The sequence below is a fragment of the Oncorhynchus clarkii genome, chromosome 24, assembly GCF_045791955.1.
Source record: "Oncorhynchus clarkii lewisi isolate Uvic-CL-2024 chromosome 24, UVic_Ocla_1.0, whole genome shotgun sequence".
NCBI lineage: Eukaryota > Metazoa > Chordata > Actinopteri > Salmoniformes > Salmonidae > Oncorhynchus > Oncorhynchus clarkii.
This window is the reverse complement of record NC_092170.1, coordinates 42,626,202-42,634,765: the sequence shown is the minus strand read 5'-3', so window position 1 is coordinate 42,634,765 and position 8,564 is coordinate 42,626,202.

Here is an 8,564-nt window from a genome sequence, read left to right as displayed (position 1 = left end):
TTCTTACAGCTAATGCATTTACACTCACATACAAACATATTCACATCTCACTGTAACAGTGTCTCTCCTAGTCCTCATGGTCCATCTCTCTCACCTCCGCACCCCTCTCTCTCTCCTTCCCTCTCTCTCTCTAGCGCTCAGATGTTGGGAAGGTGATTCTCTCTCCTTCACTCTCTCACTCCTCTCACTCTTTCCCTCTGTTTCTCTCCTTCTCTCTCTGTCATATGTTGGACAGGTGATCCTCCTCTCTCTAGATGATGGACAGGTGATTGTACTCTCTAGATGTTGGACAGGTGATCCTCCTCTCTCTAGATGATGGACAGGTGATTGTACTCTCTAGATGTTGGACAGGTATTTCTCCTCTAGATGATGGACAGGTGATGGTCCTCTCTAGATGTTGGACAGGTGATTCTCCTCTCTAGATGTTGGACAGGTGTTTCTCTTCTCTAGATGTTGGACAGGTGATCCTCCTCTCTCTAGATGATGGACAGGTGCTCCTCCTCTCTCTAGATGTTGGACAGGTGATCCTCCTCTCTCTAGATGTTGGACAGGTGATCCTCCTCTCTCTAGATGATGGACAGGTGATTGTACTCTCTAGATTTTGGACAGGTGATTCTCTTCTCTAGATGTTGGACAGGTGATCCTCCTCTCTAGATGTTGGACAGGTGTTCCTCCTCTCTAGATGTTGGACAGGTGATCCTCCTCTCTAGATGTTGGACAGGTGATTCTCCTCTCTTTATGTTGGGCAGGTGATCCTCCTCTCTAGATGTTGGACAGGTGATCCTCCTCTCTAGATGTTGGACAGGTGATTCTCCTCTCTAGATGTTGGACAGATGATTCTCCTCTCTAGATGTAGGGGTGGAGGTAGGGGTAGAGGTAGGCGTGGAGGTAGGGGTGAAGGTAGGGGTAGAGGTAGGGGTAGAGGTAGGGGTAGAGAGGTAGAGGTAGGGGTAGAGGAAGGGGTGGAGGTAGGGGTAGAGGTAGGGGTAGAGAGGTAGAGGTAGGGGTGGAGGTAGGGGTAGAGGTAGGGGTGGAGGTAGGGGTGGAGGTAGGGGTAGAGGTAGGGGTAGAGGTAGGGGTGGAGGTAGGGGTAGAGGTAGGGGTGGAGGTAGGGGTAGAGGTAGAGGTAGATGTAGGGGTAGAGGTAGGGGTGGAGGTAGGGGTAGAGGTAGGGGTAGAGGTAGGGGTGGAGGTAGGGGTGGAGGTAGGGGTGGAGGTAGGGGTAGAGGTAGGCGTGGAGGTAGAAGTAGAGGTAGGGGTGGAGGTAGGGGTAGAGGTAGGGGTGGAGGTAGGGGTAGAGGTAGGGGTGGAGGTAGGGGTAGAGGTAGAGGTAGGGGTAGAGGTAGGGGTGGAGGTAGGGGTAGAGGTAGGGGTGGAGGTAGAGGTAGAGGTAGGGGTAGAGGTAGGGGTGGAGGTAGGGGTAGAGGTAGGGGTGGAGGTAGGGGTGGAGGTAGGAGTGGACCCCTAGCACCTTACTGTCCAGAAACAATCCTTAGCCCCTACTGTCCAGAAACAACCCCCAGCCCCTACTGTCCAGAAACAACCCCCAGCCCCTACTGTCCAGAAACAACCCCCAGCCCCTACTGTCCAGAAACAACCCCCAGCCCCTACTGTCCAGAAACAACCCCCAGCCCCTACTGTCCAGAAACAACCCCTAGCCCCTACTGTCCAGAGTCTAGACTCTTGTGGATGGTGACATGGTGAGAGCTCCACCTTACCCTCTGAAAGGTTTGGTGGAAGGTTGTTGGTATTGCTATACACCTGTCCAATTGTCTCAGATCTCCACAAGTGTCTAGGGGTAGGATTTCAGGGTTGTTTCTATACAGGACCCCAAAACCCTTCATTCCATTGCCATACACACACACACATATTTTCACAGGTGTAAACTGGACATACCTACTGCACCCTATCAGGCTGATCAGACAGGTCTGGGTAGCTGGAGACATGCTGTAAACAGTGAATGACTATATTTAGTCTATTATTCACACCGTTGCTTCATTCCAGCTAGTTAGATGTGCAACCACTGACTAACCATAGCTAGGGCATACTGTATCTCTAGTCTAGCGATAAATACTGTTGGTTTGGCTGGATAGCATCACTCAATAAGACGACCAACGGTTAACTAGGTAGCTAAGATGCAGCAGTTCATTTATTTTTATTTACTGTATCCTTTTATTAAACTAGGTGTAACGCTCAATGAGTGAATGGGTGTGGAGTCAGGCGCAGAGAGCAAAGGATGCGGGAAAAAACACGCTTTAATGTCCAAAAATAAAAGGAACAAAATAGTACCCTTAGGTAAAAATACCAGCGAGAAAAGCCAACAAAACACTAACACTTCTCACAAATACAGAGGAACAAGCCCGCACAAACAGAAGCGGGCTAAACAAACCTAAATAACCCCACCCTAACAACCAAACAATGAACAGGTGAAACCAATTAGACAAAACCAAACGAACACGAAACAAAGGATCGGTGGCAGCTAGTAGACCGGCGACGACGACCGCCGAGCACCACCCGAACAAGAAGGGGAGCCACCTTCGGTAATATTCGTGACACTAGGCAAGTCAGCTAAGGACAAATTCTTATTTACAATGATGACCTACCCCGGCCAAACCCTCTTCTAACCCGGACGACGCTGGGCCAATTGTGCGCCTCCCTTATGGGACTCCTGATCACAGCCGGTGGTGACACAGCCCGGGATCCAACCAGGGTCTGTAGTGACACCTCTAGCAATGCGATGCAGTGCCTTAGACCGCTGCGCCACACAATACACGCTAAATCTTATGCAGGAATGGAGAAATCTTACCTTGGAAATCAATTAATTGATAATAGATGAATAGAATGGAGTTAGAAGGGGGACCTCCTACTTTGAAAGGACAGGAAGGACTACTTCGACAGGACAGAAAGTGTTGAATGGGCACTTGACTAGGTATTTCCACATTTAACCCCACCCACATTTGAATGCCGAAATATCAAGTAAATTTTTTTTGGTTTCGTGTGGAAAAAAATAAACAAACAAAAAAGACAGTTTTCACGTTGCTCCGTTTTTACACGGAAAACAGGTGATCAAAACATACCCCAGGTGATCAAAACAATCTTACCTCAGCAATCTTACTTCAGCAATCTTACCTCAGGAATCTTACCTCGGGAATCTTACCTCAGCAATCTTACCTCAGGAACTTTACCTCAGGAATCTTACCTCAGGAACTTTACCTCAGCAATCTTACCTCAGGAACTTTACCTCAGGAATCTTACCTCAGGAATCTTACCTCAGGAATCTTACCTCAGCAATCTTACCTCAGCAATCTTACCTCAGGAATCTTACCTCAGGAATCTTACCTCAGCAATCTTACCTTAGGAATCTTACCTCTGGAATCTTACCTCGGGAATCTTACCTCAGGAACTTTACCTCAGGAATCTTACCTCAGGAATCTTACCTCAGCAATCTTACCTCAGGAATCTTACCTCAGCAATCTTACCTCAGCAATCTTACCTCAGCAATCTTACCTCAGGAATCTTACCTCAGGAACTTTACCTCAGGAACTTTACCTCAGCAATCTTACCTCAGGAACTTTACCTCAGCAATCTTACCTCAGGAATCTTACCTCAGGAACTTTACCTCAGCAATCTTACCTCAGGATTCTTACCTCAGGAATCCTACCTCAGCAATCTTACCTCAGTAATCAATCTTACCTCAGTAATCAATCTTACCTCAGCAATATTACCTCAGCAACCTTACCTTAGCAACCTTACCTCAGGAATCTTGATTTAATGTTGTCCATGAAGTAGGATAATTATCTTGACTGCAATAGTGAACATAGACACCAAAATGTTCTGTCAATCCTCCAGATCAGCATTAGTTATCGCACTTTGGCTGTTACAAGCTCTTTATATAGAAAATCCTTTTCTGAATCAGCTGATGTTGCTTGATAATGTCCCCTTTTAACTAAACAGCTAGACATCAAACACGCATCAAATAACTATTAGGGATAATTATTGAAACTACTTTATTTACATCGATTTCATTTTATTAATCAAGTTCAAGTTACTCTTTCTGTTAAAAAGCATTGGATTTTGTAATCACATACAGTACATTGTTTTGGATATGTGTGCCCATGAAAACTGTTTTCACACCGTAACATAAGAAGATACTAAATGTTATGAGGTCACAGTCCACTTCCCAGATCTCCACACTAAAAAGAGTCTGACAAGCAATATCCAAGAATTTCCCAGGATCAAGGTCAATGTGTAATTCAATTGTTAAAATGCTTTGTATATGATATAACAACAAACAGCAGTATCATCAATGTAATAGGGGTTTGTGTCACACAATATTTGTCAAATCCATGAAAGACTTTAAACACAGGTTTTGATTCAACTCATAAATTATATTGAATGTATCTATGTTCCCCCTTTAATTAACATCGTAATGTATTCACGTGAAAATAAATGGCAAATCATTATTAATGACTTAGTAACCGCTCCAAACAGTTCACTACAAGAAATGCTCGTTGGTGCCCTAGTTTATAGAATGACCCACTGGTGCCCTAGTTTATAGAAAGACCCACTGGGACCCTAGTTTATAGAAAGACACACTGGGACCCTAGTTTATAGAGACCCACTGGGACCCTAGTTTATAGAAAGACCCACTGGTATCCTAGTTTATAGAAAGACCCACTGGTACCCTAGTTTATAGAATGACCCACTGGTACCCTAGACTTGCCTCATGCTAGACTGGCCAAATGCTAGACTGGTCCATGCTAGACTGGCCTTGGGGTAGACTGGCCCCGGGACAGACTGACCCCATGCTGGACTGGCCCAATGCTGGACTGGCCCCATGCTAGACTAACCCCGGGCTAGACTGACCTCGGGCTACACTAGCCCTGGGCTAGACTTGCCTCATGCTAGACTGGCCCCATGCTAGACTGGTCCCATATTAGACTGGCCCCATGCTAGACTGACCTTGGGGTAGACTGGCCCTGGGATAGACTGGCCCCGGGATAGACTAGCCCCGGGATAGACTAGCCCCATGGTATACTGACCCCATGCTAGACTGGCCCCATGCTAGACTGGCACAATGGTACACTGGCCCCATGCTAGACCGGCCCCATGCTAGACCGGCCCAATGCTAAACTGGCCCCATGCTAAACTGGCCCCATGCTAGACTGGCCTTGGGGTAGACTGGCCCCATGCTAGACTGACCTTGGGGTAGATTGGCCCAAAGCTAGACCGGCCCCATGCTAGACCGGCCCCATGCTAGACTGGCCCCATGCTAGACCGGCCCCATGCTAGACTAGCCCCATGCTAGACTGGCCCATGCTAGACTAGCCCCATGCTAGACTGGCCCCATGCTAGACTAGCCCCATGCTAGACTGGCCCCATGCTAGACCGGCCCCATGCTAGACTGGCTTTGGGGTAGACTGGGCCCATACTAGACTGGCCCCATGCTAGACTGACCTTGGGGTAGACTGGCCCCATGCTAGACTGGCCCCATGCTAGACCGGCCCCATGCTAGACTGGCCTTGGGGTAGACTGGCCCCATGCTAGACTGGCCCCATGCTAGACTGGCGCCATGCTAGACCGGCCCCATGCTAGACCCAGGTGCTATCCCAGGACTAAGGTTGGTGCTAGCCCATGGCTGAAGTTGGTACTAGCCCTGCTAGACTGACCCCATGCTAGATTGGCCCCATGCTAAACTGGCACAAATTATAAGCAATAAGACATTGATTAGCACATTATTTCCTCTTGCTTCTAGCCTAGCATTTGATTTCCAACAGTGATAGTTTTTTATAAACTTTGGTTGTCTGCCAGTCCAACATTGGAAAACAATCTTTCACTTTTGAAATTCCACCCCTCCCCTGTACAGAGAATGCTTTTTGACCGAATTCGAAATCACGCAACGTTATTTTCATGGATACAGTATATACAATTAAAACGTCAATAGAACGGCTACGAAAACAGGGGGAAAGGGAGTGTTTGCCGCCCTTCTAGCTGTAGAATGTGTAGCTTTAGTTGGCTAAGTGAGAAGAAGTTAGCCAGCCTGCATACAGTAGGGTTTTTGTCCTCAGACGGAAGGATGAAATAGTATGAATTTTACTTCTTAAAATACCGTGCAGAACACATTAGAGGCTTCACGAGCGTCACCAGCATGTGCTGATTAAGTGAAAGTGCCGCATTTGTGATTGAACAGTAAGTATTCTAGGTATTGTTCGTGACCCTGTTTCACATTTGCTATTTTGGCACTGTGTTTCTGGGGCTAACCCCGAAAAGTTTGTGCTAACCCTGCTCCGGAGTAGGGCCAGCTAGCCGTGGACTAAGTTTGGTGCTAGCCGTGGACTAAGTTTGGTGCTAGCCGTGGACTAAGTTTGGTGGTAGCCGTGGACTAAGTTTGGTGCTAGCCCATTTTAGAATGTACAAGTGTGAACACTTGCTTAGCCTCAGGCTAAAATCTTCCTTAGCCCAGGGCTAAGGTTGGTGCTAGCCCTGGGCTAAGGTTGATGCTAGCCCAGGGCTGAAGTTGGTGCTAGCCCTGGGCTGAAGTTGGTGCTAGCCCTGGGCTGAGGTTGGTGCTAGCCCTGGGCTGTGGTTGGTGCTAGCCCTGGGCTGAGGTTGGTGCTAGCCCTGGGCTGAAGTTGGTGCTAGCCCAGGGCTAAGGTTGGTGCTAGCCAAGAGCTAGTGTTTTTTCTTACAGCTAATGCATTTACACTCACATACAAACATATTCACATCTAACTGTAACAGTGTCTCTCCTAGTCCTCATGGTCCATCTCTCTCACCTCCGCACCCCTCTCTCTCTCCTTCCCTCTCTCTCTCTAGCTCTCAGATGTTGGGAAGGTGATTCTCTCTCCTTCACTCTCTCACTCCTCTCACTCTTTCCCTCTGTTTCTCTCCTTCTCTCTCTGTCATATGTTGGACAGGTGATCCTCCTCTCTCTAGATGATGGACAGGTGATTGTACTCTCTAGATGTTGGACAGGTGATCCTCCTCTCTCTAGATGATGGACAGGTGATTGTACTCTCTAGATGTTGGACAGGTATTTCTCCTCTAGATGATGGACAGGTGATGGTCCTCTCTAGATGTTGGACAGGTGATTCTCCTCTCTAGATGTTGGACAGGTGTTTCTCTTCTCTAGATGTTGGACAGGTGATCCTCCTCTCTCTAGATGATGGACAGGTGCTCCTCCTCTCTCTAGATGTTGGACAGGTGATCCTCCTCTCTCTAGATGTTGGACAGGTGATCCTCCTCTCTCTAGATGATGGACAGGTGATTGTACTCTCTAGATTTTGGACAGGTGATTCTCTTCTCTAGATGTTGGACAGGTGATCCTCCTCTCTAGATGTTGGACAGGTGTTCCTCCTCTCTAGATGTTGGACAGGTGATCCTCCTCTCTAGATGTTGGACAGGTGATTCTCCTCTCTTTATGTTGGGCAGGTGATCCTCCTCTCTAGATGTTGGACAGGTGATCCTCCTCTCTAGATGTTGGACAGGTGATTCTCCTCTCTAGATGTTGGACAGATGATTCTCCTCTCTAGATGTTGGACAGGTGATTCTCCTCTCTAGATGTTGGACAGGTGCTTCTCCTCTCTAGATGTTGGACAGGTGATTCTCCTCTCTAGATGTTGGACAGGTGATTCTCCTCTCTAGATGTTGGACAGGTGATTCTCCTCTCTAGATGTTGGACAGGTATTTCTCCTCTCTAGATGTTGGACAGATGATTCTCCTCTCTCTGTCAGATGTTGGACAGGTGATTCTCCGTCTCTCTGTCAGATGTTGGACAGGTGATTCTCCTCTCTAGATGTTGGACAGGTGATTCTCCTCTCTTTATGTTGGGCAGGTGATCCTCCTCTCTAGATGTTGGACAGGTGATTCTCCTCTCTAGATGTTGGACAGATGATTCTCCTCTCTAGATGTTGGACAGGTGATTCTCCTCTCTAGATGTTGGACAGGTGCTTCTCCTCTCTAGATGTTGGACAGGTGATTCTCCTCTCTAGATGTTGGACAGGTGATTCTCCTCTCTAGATGTTGGACAGGTGATTATCCTCTCTAGATGTTGGACAGGTGATTCTCCTCTCTCTGTCAGATGTTGGACAGGTGACCTCCTATCTAGATGTTGGACAGGTGATTCTCCGTCTCTCTGTCAGATTTTGGACAGGTGATTCTCATCTCTAGATGTTGGACAGGTGACATCCTATCTAGATGTTGGACAGGTGATTCTCCGTCTCTCTGTCAGATGTTGGACAGATGATTCTCCGTCTCTCTATCAGATGTTGGACAGGTGATTCTCCTCTCTCTGTCAGATGTGGGACAGGTGATTCTCCTCTCTAGATGTTGGACAGGTGATTATCCTCTCTAGATGTTGGACAGGTGATTCTCATCTCTCTGTCAGATGTTGGACAGGTGATTCTCCTCTCTAGATGTTGGACAGGTGATTATCCTCTCTAGATGTTGGACAGGTGATTCTCCGTCTCTCTGTCAGATGTTGGACAGGTGTTCTCCTCTCTAGATGTTGGACAGGTGATTCTCCTCTCTAGATGTTGGACAGGTGATTCTCCTCTCTAGATGTT